This window comes from Tenrec ecaudatus, chromosome 5 (assembly GCF_050624435.1).
Source record: "Tenrec ecaudatus isolate mTenEca1 chromosome 5, mTenEca1.hap1, whole genome shotgun sequence".
Lineage (NCBI taxonomy): Eukaryota > Metazoa > Chordata > Mammalia > Afrosoricida > Tenrecidae > Tenrec > Tenrec ecaudatus.
Window position 1 is genome coordinate 9,992,758 of NC_134534.1, and position 12,867 is coordinate 10,005,624.

The 12,867-nt window shown below is 56.5% G+C and overlaps 1 protein-coding gene across 2 annotated transcripts in view; it reads left to right on the forward strand.

The window, feature by feature from the left end:
• The first annotated feature begins 1,100 nt into the window (after positions 1–1,100).
• The window catches only part of CYRIB (CYFIP related Rac1 interactor B), a 139,112-nt gene continuing 127,345 nt past the window's right edge, over positions 1,101–12,867 (forward strand). Inside the window, exon 1 of one of the 2 annotated variants that reach the window (XM_075549262.1) lies at positions 1,101–1,294. The gene's annotated coding sequence lies outside the window, so the exon portion shown is untranslated. The remainder of the gene's footprint in view (positions 1,295–12,867) is intronic. The other variant, XM_075549260.1, reaches the window with a different exon arrangement.

Consider the following 12,867-nt stretch of genomic DNA (forward strand, 5'->3'; position numbering starts at 1 on the left):
TTTACAGCAAGAAAAATGCATGGTTTTGCTCTTCCATACAAAGTGAAAATCAGGGGACACAGCCTCATCTGTCTCTCAAGAACCGGCTGGTGGGTTTGAACCACCAACCTTTCGGGGAGCAGTCCAAGGCTTATGGGACAGCACCATCAGAGTTCTTGGTTCCTGGAGCCCATTTATTGCACAAATCCGCTCCTCCACTCTCCCTACTGACCTACCTATCATCCACCACCCCCCCCCCACTGCTCCCATCGCAGCAGGTACTTACTTTTGTTTCTTAGATGAACTGCCCCCCACCCCCCACGGCCCTATGCAGGCCTGGCACACAGTGTGGGTCTAGGTGGCCTGACTCACAGGGACCAGGTTCAACGGGGAAAAAAGCTTAGTACTGTCTGCCCAGTGCCACCCCACCTATCATCTACTGAAAAAGTCCACCTCCGGGCCTTCATTCCGAGTTCATCTCAACCTGAAGGCCCTGCTAAAATCTGTGTGTCATAGCAACCCACCGGCCTCTTTGACAAATGGGTGAGGACTGCATGTGCACTGCGGAGAATCGAACCTGGGGCTCTGGACGTGGGAAGCGGACCTGCGACACCCCCACCCAGCGGTGACCTCTGGCACTTAGGCTCTGGACAGCGACGGGAAGGCTGGTTGATTGTTTTGACTGCCCATGCGCCCACTGAGCCCCAGGCAGGTGGGTCAGCATCCACCAGGGACAGGTGAGGAGGAAAGTCACCTGGGGCTCACAGCCAGCTGGTCTGAAGGGCAGCAGAGGCAGGATGGAGCGGAGGGTCGGCCTGTCTGCTTGTGACCTTGGGCCATCCCCGAGGGTCCCTGGCTGTCGCCCTCCACGCCGGCCGGCTGAGACTCGCTCAAGGTCACCCGGCTGCGGGCCACCCCAGCGGGCCGGGGGTGCGGCGCCCCGCCTCCCCGCGGCGGTTTTGGGGTGGGGGCGGCGCGGGGCGGTCCCGGGGCGCCGCGCGCTGACGCCGGGCCCCGCGATGCGGCGGCGGCGGGCACGGGGCGCGGGGGGAGGCGGGGCGCGAGCGTCCTCCTTTTGTGCGAGCGCCGGCGGCTCGGCTTCGCGAAGGTACGCGGCGCTTCCTCTTCCTCCTCGCCGCCGCGCTTCCTTTTATAGTTATTTCGCGCCTGGCGCTCGTCGGGGCCGCTGCTGCCGCCGCGCCGGGGCCGCTCGCGAACCTGTGCCGGTGACGTGGGAGAGGCCAACCCGGAAACAGCGGCGGCGGCACCAGGCTCCCGCTGCTGCTCCTGCTCCGCGCTGCCCGCCGGGCCGCAGGTATGTGCCGGCCCCGCCGCGGCCCGCTCGCCATCCGGGCCGCGCCCCCGCGGGGACACAGGGGGCGTCGCGGCCGGGCGCGCCCGGAGGTACCCCCTCGGGGCGCCGGGAGGGCGCGGGGGGCCACCCAGCTGCGGGGAGCGCGCCCGCGCCGTGTGCGTCCCGGGGCGGGGGGCGCTCGGGCTGGCAGTCCCCGGGCAGACCCCTCCTGCGCACCCGCCAGGTGAGGGCGCAGGGACGGAGCCGGACGCCCGGCGGAGCGGCCCCTTCCCGGGTGCAGCCCCCTCCCCGGCGGTGGGGGGCTGACTTGCCTTCGGGGTGGGAAGGCCAGCGGCTGCGAATAGAGGAACTGGCGGGCGTGAAAAAACATCGCCGCTGGCTCCCGACTTCCTCCTGGGGTGGCGGCCCGGCCCAGAGCCATGTCTCTGCCGCGTCTCTCTGCATCATCTTTTTAAAAGATGCACGTTCCCCGAGCGAGCGACTGGCAGCCCCCGGGGGAGGCTGAGCTTCCCGGGGGAGGGGGCTGCATGCGCGCACCCCGGGGGCTCGCACCGTGTGCCCTTCGAGACTTGGGGCCTGTGGCTGGGGTGAGAGGAAAGAGGAACCACTGGCTTCCCTTGCAGGAGGGGGGCTCTTGGTCCCCACCCTGCTACAGAAAATGGTGCGGGTGGGGGAGGGGTCGCGAGGCATTGCCCCTCTGCTGGATTCCAACCTTGGCGTCACCTCGCCGCCTAGGAGGAGCGAGCGTGCACCCGGCGAGAGTCGGGGTCTTGTCTGTGAAATGGGTAAGCTGCAAGGTGGACCAAGAGAGCTGACCCTTCTGGTCCACAGGGGGCGCGCGTGAACGCCTAGGGCTATTTATTGTCCTAGCCCCCCTTCCTCCTCCCCAGTGCCTGGAAGGGCTGCCCTGCAGGGGCGGTGTTGGGGGGGTGGCCGACGACAGAGACTGAAGAAGTGAATGGCCCGGGGTGGGGGCGGGGTGGTGGCAGCTGAGGCTGCGGTGAATTTTGAGAAGGGCGTGGGTGTGGTTCCACATCTCCACTTCCTTGGCCCCTGACACCCATCCCACGGTCCCCAGCGCCTGCGTTGCCACCTGAGATACATGTACCCCACTGACTCCCTGGGGAGGCGCAGCGCTTGAAAATGCCAACTCCCTCCCCTCCGGAAAGGAGCATCCAGCGCCTAAGCCGAGGCTCACCCAGGCTCGGGATGCCATTTGGTGGAAAGAAAAAGGGAAGCGTCCTTGTTTTGATTGCCACTGCCAGATGACTGCCAGGCCTGACAGCTGGGGATCATCCTCCATCCCCTGGGTTCCTTCCTGAAACTGAGGCGGAAGCTAGGGAGAAGGGGCTTTTCCCCTTGGTGGTGCAGAAACGGTCCACTGGCCTGAGTGGTCTCCCCAGGCTCTCTTGTCATGCACATTCTCTAGCCCCCAGCTGGACTTTTTGCAGGGGGTGTAGGTGGTGAAGGTCGGGATACCCAGAAAGGCCCACTGTAGACGTCTCACCTTCCTCACGGAGCTCTGGTAGCGACATGGGTGAAAGCTGGTGATTCAAATCCAGCAGCTGCTGCAAAGGAGAAAGCTGGTTCTGTAGCTCCGGGCCGGACTGGGCTCGGCGGCCATGGGTTTGGTGTGGGGCTTTCTTATGAGGACACTTGCTTCTGTTCCCGGCCAGCGCTCAGGGGACAGTGCACGTGCTGCTGTGGGCAGGTCAGGCATCCGCAGGGCTTCTAGACTAGGACAGACTAGGAAGCAAGGCCTGCTGGTCTCCTGCTGGAAGCTGGCCAGTGAAAACCTGGTGGATCCCCACAGCTCGGACCCCAGGCTCTTCCCAGGACATTGAAGACGGGGCAGTGCTGTGCTCTGTGTGTATGACGTGTATGACATCATAGAGGGTTGGCACGCACCCCTACTTGAACAACCAGCACCCACCACATGTGTTTCTGCACTTGACTTTGGGAGATTTCCACGTCATCTTGTGTTCCCTAGCCATCCTGCCACCCGGTCTGCTCTCTGCATTCTTTCCAGTCCTGCAGGCATCTCCCCTTCAGTCTTACCTATTAGTCTTCTGCCCTCCAGACACCTGGAAGCATCTGGCGGGCAGGAGCCAAGTCTGAATGTCACTGTTAATACTAAAAGGCAAGAGCAGTCTCTGCTGGCAGGCAGGCTGGGTGGGGGTGGGTTCATGGGAGACTCGTGATGTGATGGTGCTGGCATTCTCATTTAGCAAGGCTTAGGGAGGACTTGGTCCAAGACCCTCGCCCAGCCTTCCGCCTGCACAGCCCACATTCTTTCCTGTCGAGCATGTCCCCTTTCTGAATGGCCAGTGTGCCTGCCCTGCACCTGGGCCATCGTGTGGTTCTGAAAGAACAAAGATGTGATGGGGTCTCCTTTGTGCCCAATGCATATGCCACATCCTATATTGCCCCTGTCCTGTGTACGTGACCTTGAAGCTGTTCTCAACTCCCAAGGGTGTCCTGATGGCCAGGCCCGAGTTCTGATCCACAGAAAAGGCCTGAGGGGGGACAGGACCAAAAGAGGATGGCCTCCCCGACTTGGCATTTGATAGGAAACCAATATTCATGCGGCTCCTGGAGGTTGTGAGTTGGCGTCTGTCAGGGACACCATCTCCTGCTGGGACCTATTGGCTAGCTGTGAGGCAGAGGAGCCCTGGTGGTGCAATGGTTAAAGTGCTGGACTGACTGTTAACAGAAAGGCTGGGGTTCAAATCCACCTGTCACTCCTTGGAAGATGAGGCCGCCTGCTTCTATGAAGATTTTCAGCCTTGAGAAAACCCTATGGGGGCAGTTGTACTCTGTATTCCAGGGGAAGTGGACCTTTTCTCTGCCATGGGCCATGTGGCTATTTATAACATCCTTTGCCAGAGGCCATACTGGTCAACTGTTTAATTAACCCACCCCTAATGTGGTGGCAGGAACGACTTCTCTTTGACGAGGCCTGTGATGTTAGCTGGTGTTGATGACTTCTTGGGACTTATGTGGCCCTCAGGCGGGTCACCCACCACCCCTGCTGTGTTATAAGGTTGCTATGAGTCAGAAAGAACCCACAGCAGTGGGTTTGGGTTTTGGTCATTGTGGAACCGTAGAAAGGTCCCTTCCACCTTGGGAACCTGTTTTCTCCCCAAGCATCAGATAAAGGTCCCTGGCTAGTGAAACAGAGTGCACCCTACTACTGATCTAAAGGTTGGAGCCGGCCCAGCCATGCTGCAGAAGAAAGACCTGGTAATCAGGCTGCCAGCTCTCGAAGGCCAGAACCCTCGTGCTTTATCAATTCAGACTGCACTTCTTGAAACAATTCCATCTGGGGTTAGGGAGACTCATTTGATTAATTTTCATTCCTTTGAAAAGGATTCACTGTCATCACATATTTTACATCCATATCTGAGGGTGAACAAGTTTTTATTCTCTTTGCCTTAGCGGTTACGCCTTGGGCTGCAATCCCATGGTCAGTAGTGTGAGACCACCAGCAGCTCCGAGGAGGAAACACTGGGCTTTCTGTTCACATAAACAGTTACACTCTCCAATACCCACAAGGTGGGCGAGGGTGGGGGTGGGGTGGTCACTGTGAGTGAGCGTTGACTCGGTGGCAGTGAATTTGGTTTGGTCTTTGGTTCTTTTATTAAAGACGACCCTTCTTCCACAAAGGGGCTCCAGAACGTGCCTGGAAAATACCATTATCTTCCCATTCCATTTTGCCACGAGCTTTCTGAAGCCCCCTCACCCTTGTGACGCTCACTTCCTGTCTTCTCATCACCTGCACAGTGACCACTTCCTGCTTTCAGCAGAGATGTGACTTACTTACCCAGGTTTTCCACGGGACCAGGTTCCTCGTTGGAGCTTCTGTCTGTGTAGGTGCCAAGGGCTGGCGGGCCTCACCAGGTGGACAGAAAGATGACCCAGGCACATCTCTGCAGGTGCGCCCTTTCTCCGTTCAGGTCATCCTTTCCTTCTTCTGGAGGCAGTGGGGCTCCACTCAAGTTGGCCTGGGCAAGTTGGCCTGGGTCGCCATCCTGGCTCCCTTACTGACTAGCTCTGTGATCTTGGCCAAGGCACTTCCTCTCTCTGTCTGTCTCTCGAACGAGGCTAACCATCAGCACATCTCCACGCCCTTGGTATGCCATCCTTCCCACAGGCCCCAGGCAACCACTAGAGCAGGGGTTCTCAACCTTCCTCCACGACCTTTTCATACAGTTCCTCATGAGGTGGTGACCCCAAACTGTCAAATTATTTTTGTTGATACTTCATAACTATAACTTTGCTACTGTTATGAATCGGTTAACCCCTGTGAGAGGGTCATTCAAAGGGGTAGCAACCCATGGGTTGAGAACCATTGCTCTATAAGAATCCTATATTTTTTTGTGTCTGGGGTGAAAGGTGTACACAGAATTTAAGACTCCAATTCAACCATTCCTACCGGATTGTTTAGTGAGGTTGGTTGGTCGGTCTGCGCAATGTGTGGACATGCTCAGGGGTTTGTTCGGCTAGCTCCATTCCTGTCCTCTCGTTTCCCCGGCTCCTCCAGAGCTTTCTTCTTTGCCTACTGCTTCCTTGTGTTTTAGGTGATAGTTGACATAGCAAATCGGGTTCCCCCTTAAGCATTTCTGGTCTCACGACAGTGACTGGTGTCATGACAGTGGTGACACGGTTTCACGAGGCAGAAACATTCTCGTTGTTTCTATTCGGTGCCTTCTGTTTCCATGAGTCTCCCGTCCTCACCTCTCCTTAGCTTCTCGCCTTTGTTTTACAAATTGACCATCTAGTCATCTTTCACATAATTGATTGTTTAAGGGACATTAACAGTGTTTATTTTATAATCTGGTGTCGTGCTTGGTGGACCACGGGGAATGGTTTCATTTCCACGTTCAAAAGATACCTTAGGATGAGAGTCTTGGGGGTTCATTCAGCTGGCCTTTTTTGGAATTTGAATCTTGTTCTGTGTTTTTTTCCTTTCTACCTGGGACCTTCTTTTGTGTCCCTGGGCAGAGAGAGTTTGGTCCGGGTTGGGCACTATCTAGTTCTTCTGGTCTCAAGCTAGGTGAGGCTGTGGGTCATGGGAACTGGTAGTCCCGTGGACTAGTTTCTTCTTTGTGCCTTTGGTTTTACTCATTCGCCTTTGTTCCAGACACACAGAGACCAACATCTGGAGCTTAGCTGGTGGTTGTAAAGCTCTTTGGGAACCCAGGGCCAGTCACCAAACTGGGACAGAGAACAGTAGCTTTATCAACTGGGTTCTAGCACAGTTGATCCTGACCGAGTTACCTCACCAGGCGATGCCAGCCAGCCACGGTTGACACCTGTGCTGGGAGTAGCCCACCTGTTTCCTGAGGAGGATTAGCTTGTGAGCTTAGGGATACCTGCTGACAGGGGGCTTACAACATCAGAGTTGAGAGCCTCCATTCTGGCGAGATTGCGTTGGCTGAAAATTAAAAGGAGGCACTGTTATGATCGCCAAACCAAAGATCAAATCGAAAGGCTTCCAGAACACTGAATGGGACACAGTACGTGCTCAGCTTCTGTTGGTTCATCCCTAAGCCCCACTGCCACCACCAGGGCCTCTGGGACCCACCAGCCCTGTCCTCCTGCCCTCCATGAGTCAAGCTCCGCTTGTGAATCCCCATGGGGAAATGGAGCCCCCTTGGATTCACGCTGGACTCTCCGAGCTTCCTGCAGTCCAAGTGTGCTATTTTAAACCACCTGTTGTCTGTCTGTCGCATGGTGCTCCCGCCACTGAATGGGAAGATGCTTGTCCCGGAGCCCCACAAGGGGCGTAAACTGGGGAGTCATCAAGTTTCCGTTCTGTCTCATTGATTCCCCTCCTCCTCAACAAAGTCTCCCGAGCTGCCATCTGCCCCGAGGGAATGCATCGTGCTCACTGCACATAAATAATCGAAGTCGCTGAGGAGATGTGCTTAAAGACATGTCATGGGGCTCCATTAAAAAAAAAATTTAAGGTCATCTGGTTTCATAGACAAACTGCGGGGCTCATTAGAGTAAAACTGGGAACGGGTTTTGGAATGGCTCCTTGCCATTCCAGGTTTAGTAAATGTCAGGAGGAGAAGATGAGGGGACCCTTTCGAAGCGTGGATCTGGGTACCTGCAGGCGCAGGTGGGCAGCCGTTCCCTGGCTCTGCTAAACCTCCCCTGTTTCGCAGGGTGCAGGATAGAAGAAGCCACATGAACCAGGAGATGGCCTAGGGGCAGCACATTTCAGAGGCTGCTAGGGACAGCCAGTGGCAGGCTTCTAGAAGGTTCCGAAGGCTGATTTCCATAGGCTGATGCTAGGCTGTGTTTTCCTGAGTCTGGCTAAGGTTCTACGTTGGTAGGCTTCTAGATGGGAAAGCCCATACATGTGGGTTAGGGCAGGGAGAGACCAGAGGTGGGCTGGGCAAAGCCTGAGACCTGTGGGTCTGCGGCAGGAACCACAGGAATTCTGCATGTCTAACAGGCTCACCTGTGATGCCTCACGCTGGAGTAGGGTCGGCATGGGGCGATTGGTCCAACCCTCTCCTCACTCATTCAGGAGGATGCTTGAAGAGGCAGCTGAGAATGTGGTGGCGGAGGCAGGCTTGCCAGAGCTGGGGCCGCTACAATGTGGAAGTGTAGGTCAGCCTCAGCATGGGCTGCTGTGAGGACACAGGGGCGGCAGGACAGAGGGACATCCTTTGTGGACCATAGTACACCGGTGACTTCCAATCCCAAACCCCAGCTGGCTGTCACCTCCTCAGCTCCGCTCTCGGTGACCCCACAGGGCCGAGCAGAGCTGTCCTCCGCAAGATCTTCAAGGGCTGTCACCTTTCCGTCAGAGAGGCCAGGCCTTTTTCCCAGGGCAGTTTTGGGTAAGTTGGTACCCCTCACCTGGTGGATAGTCGCCACTTACTCAGAGTCAGACTGACCACCCAGCAGGGACGCAGCCAGCCTGGCTGGCCCGAGACGGTGGGAGCAGGCAGTTGAGGCAGAGGTGGCAGCTGGCAGAGGGCAGTGTGTGGGCCTGACAGCACCTTCCCACGTGATCGTGGTCGCGTGGACAGAGCGGGACCTCATGCTCAGAACTACAGGCCCCCAGTGGCTGACACTGAATTAGCAGATGGAGGAACTGGCTCCAGACGGGAAGTATCTTCCCAAGGGCTGGGACCAGGTTCTGACTCTCTGGCCAGCTTCCGCGGGTGCTCCCCACACGTGTCTGAAATGCAGGGACAGCCCCTCCTGCCCCTGCTGTGTCCGTGAGTAAAGAAAGGAGTCAGGAGAGGGAGGGGAGAGCCCCACCAAGAAGATGCTGCAGTGGCTGCTGCTGTTGTGAGGGGCTGGTGAGTCACTTTATACTAGACGGGCCCAGTACAACAGAAGGCCCCGCCTGCTGCTGCCCCATCCTCCCGGCCATGGTTCTGGTTGACCAGTGTTGCAGCTACACCAGTATTGCAGCTACGTTGTCAGTCCAGCTCCTGAATGGCCTTCCTCTCTCTTCCAAAAAGCAGAACACTCCCTGTCGTCGAGTCCATGCAGACTCATGATATTTGTTTATAGGAGTAGAAAACCCAGTCTCTCTCCCAAGAAGCGGCTGGTGGTTTCAAACTGCTAACCATGTGGATTACAGCCTAATGCATAACCACTACACCACCAGGGCTTTGCCAAGCATGAAATCCCTCTCCAGGGACTAGTCCCTTCTGGTAACAGATGAGACAAAGTCTCGCCATCCTGGCATGTCAAGAGCATTCTGGGTATGCTTCTTCTACGACGGACTTGTTCTCTACCAAGGCATGGGGGTGGAGAAGAGAGACAGTCTATCCACCTTTGGCTCACCTGCTTATCTGCTCCTGCCACTGGGCTTGTCTGGCCACTTTGAGCTCCTTGGAATTTACTTTTTTCCCCATCCCACCCCGCCCCACCCAGGAAGTGGCATTGCCCTGTGAACTAGAGGCGCCTGCGTGGGGGGTGGGGCAGGGGGTTGTCAAAGTCAGCATCTGTGTCACTGGTGAAGCCGGGCGGTGACTGCTGGAGGCCCTGGATGGTACACATGGTGAAGGTACCCAGGTCCTGACAGAACGGGCCGAGCTTTGAGTCCACCCAGAGGGGCCTTACACGAAGCGCTTGGGGATGAAGTGATTTCTGAAAAAGTAGCCACTGGAGGAAACCCCATGGAACCCAGGTCTGCCATGACATCCACGGGCACCGTGACTTAGGCCTCAGCTTAGTCATTGAAGACCCCAAGGGGCACCGTTCAATTCTGTCTCTCCTGGGGTCCCTGGGAGCTGGGATGTATTTGGTGGGAAGGCAGCTGGACTGGTTCCTGGTTTGTTAACAGCCCCACCCCACACCCCCATCCACAAGGCTTTGCTGGAAACCAGAGCTGCAGCAGGAAGCAGAAGACAGCGTAGAAGTGAAACTCAGGCAGAAGCGCTACAATGTCTGCTCTGTCCCCAGAGCCCGGCCAGGGTGCTGGTCTGGGTTTATGGGGACACAGGCTGGGAGGCTTGTGAGTGAACGAGTCAAGTGGAGGTTTCTGTCAGTTCAAGACAAGGGTGCTTATGGCCCCTTCTGAACACTCCTCCCGAGCTGTCAGCTTCTCCGTCCCTTGTGGTGGAATCGGAGCCGCCTGCCTCTCAACCACTGGTTGTGGGAGTCCATTCTGGCTCAGAGCCACCCTTCCAGCTCAGCCCAGGACAGTGGAGGTAGAGAGCCAACCCCAGGTGCTCCCATTGCCTCGCAGATGCCCGTCAAGGCGGGCCTTTACCCTGCCCAGCCTGTTCACTCTGGCCTGGGCTGCTTGCCCCAGGCCCCAGCTGGGACCGACAAGGAGTGGCAGAGAGGCAGAAGGGAGCTGAGAAGGGAGGGACACAGTCAGACTCTTGGTGCAGGCGGGTTGTACATGCTGGTTATTGCCAGCAAGGCCAGGACCCCCTGCTCTTCTGGGACCTTTAAGTAACCAACCTCCTATAGCAAGTTTCCCGTAGAGGTGCGAGCTGCAGAGCAGATAACCTCCTCAAGGCCAGGGGTTCAAACTCACCACCTACTACTCCAGAGCAAGAGGAGGCTGTCTGTCCCTGTCGTGCAGTATAGCACTGATGAAACGCACACTATTCCTCTGGTTCCTTGACCCCAGCCCTGCCTTTCACTGCGGGCTAGACCGGAGCATGCACACACGTACAGATAGCGCTCACAACACACAGAATCCAGGTCAGATAAACCCTTCAGGAAACAGAAATGGAAGTAGTGATACCAGGAGGGTGGGGGAAAGTGGGGAAAGGAGTGGGGAAGAAATGGGGGGAGAGAGACAGCGGTTAGTGTAAGATATGAAAATAATCATAATTTATAATTTATCAAGGGGTCACAAGTTGGGGGGGATAGGGAGGGTGATACCAAGGGCTCAAATAGAATGTACATGTTTAGAAAATAATGATAGCAACAAAGATGCGTCATGCAATGGATGTATGGATTGTTATAAGAGCTGCAAGAGCCCCCAGTAAAATAATCTTAAAAAAAAACAAATAATAAACACCCTGTCGGAAACCCTATCTCCCATCAACCATGAGCTGACGTGGACAAGATGAACCCCGCATTGTGGGGTTTGTTTGGTCTTCCTGATCACCTCACGACAGAACACCCATTCACCCATCACCGAGTGTCACGTGCACGTTTTAAGTGGCGCCTGCTCCGTCGCCGAGGCAGACAGCGGTGCTCCCTGCGTCTCACAGAAGACAAGGCAGAAGTCTTTGGGGCTAATGTCGGATGCTCAGAGGCACAGTGGGACTTAGATGTCTCACCAGTGTCCACATCTGTGGATCGTTTTGTCACCTCCTTCAGGCAGACCCTAGGTAATACCTGAAAAGTCTCCATGTGAAGGTCACCACAGAGTGGACACTGCCAGATACTGCTCTGCAGTGCCAGACCCTGCCAGACCCTGCCAGGCTCAGCTGACTGCAGCACTAGCAGGTACTGTTCGGGACTGCTAGCTATGGCTGGGGACTGGCAGAAGCCACTACACACTCTTCAGTACTACTGGATAGAGTTAGGTAGCACTAACGAGTAGATACTGTTAGGTACTACTGAATACTGCTAGATGTGTTCTTTGCTACTACTAGACATGGAGGTATTGCTAGATACTACTGGATACCGTTAGGCACTATCCAGTACTGTTAGGTGCTACTAGGTGCTGTGAGGTGCTGCTAGATCCTGGTACCAGCTAGTATTAGATAGTGTCAGAAGGCACTACTAGGTGCTGTGAGGTACTGCTAGGTACTGTTAGAAGCGGCCAGGTATTTTCAGATGCTGCTAGCTGAGTTGGGTGACTTGCTATGATTGACAGCTTTGAAACCCCACTGCCGAGGGAGAACTGGCCAGTCAGGGAAGGTCCACTTGTGCAAATGATCACCGTAGATAGCTGGGGTTGCTGGTAGAGGAGGGCTCGGGGAAACACCAGTGCTCAGGGTTCTGGAAAACTCAGTGTGAAACTGACCCATGCTCCCAACACCCTCGCCTCTCGTATTTGGCGTTGGGTGTGTGGTGGTTTGCACACTGGCTCACCTGCCCGAGGGAAGGCTTGGGAAGAGAAGGCCCCAGGCGTCCCGCTGTGGGGGCTGAATCTCAGGGTTTGGAGCTGGCCTGGGCACCTGAGACAATGCGATGGAGACCGGACTTGGGCCCCAGCGTGCGGCACGCAAGCTTGCTGCTGGGTCCCGTGTGTGGTCTCTCTTCCCAGGAAGCCTTCTTCTCCCCCCGGGTGGTGGTCACCAGAGCTCCGTGGGCAGAAGGGTCACATTTTGACCAGCACCCCCAGGGGTCTTGCCACCCAATTAGAGAGATGTCCAATTAGGGATTTCATCCAGGGGGCGGTCACAGAGTTGCTGGAAAATGAAATCTGCTCATTCCACTTTCCATGAACTCTTTGAAGACCTGGAGCCTCAGCTTCTGCCTGAGTAACACGTGTTTCAAGGCACCCTGGTGGCGCGGTGGTTAAGTGCTCGGTGTTAACCACAAGGTCGAGCATGAGAACCCTCCGCCGCTCCGTGGAGCAAAAGCCCTGGTTTCTGCCCCTGTGGCGATTACAGTCTTGGTCACAATAAAAGGGACTGTAGCCTCGGAACCCTGTGGGTCCGGTTCCCTGTGAGTGGCACCCCAGGGCCCTGGGAGAACTGGCCAAGGGCAGTCAGCCAGAGGAGGAGAGGCCAAGTGAGGTCACCCAGTCCTGGCCTTGGCTCGCGCGCTCGCTCGCTGCTGTGGAGTCGGGGAGGACTCCATGTGACCCTCCAGGACAGAAACCCTGAGGATTTCTGAGACGGCCACTCTCAATGGGAATGGGAAGCCTCGTCTTTCGGAGTTTGCCGGGCACAGTTGGGAGGAGGGGTAGGAGGAGTCAGCTCTTAGTGGACCCGACTGGCCCAGGGCTGAGAGATGGGCTGCAGAGGCCCAGAGAGGTGCTGTGGGGGACCCAGCGTTGCACACAATGAGCTGAGAACAGACCTGTGCTGTCTCTTAGTGACACTGAAGGACAGGGTGGAACCACCCCCTCGTGTCCCCGGGACCAAGGTCCTCAGGGAAGCACACCTCCACCTCTCTCC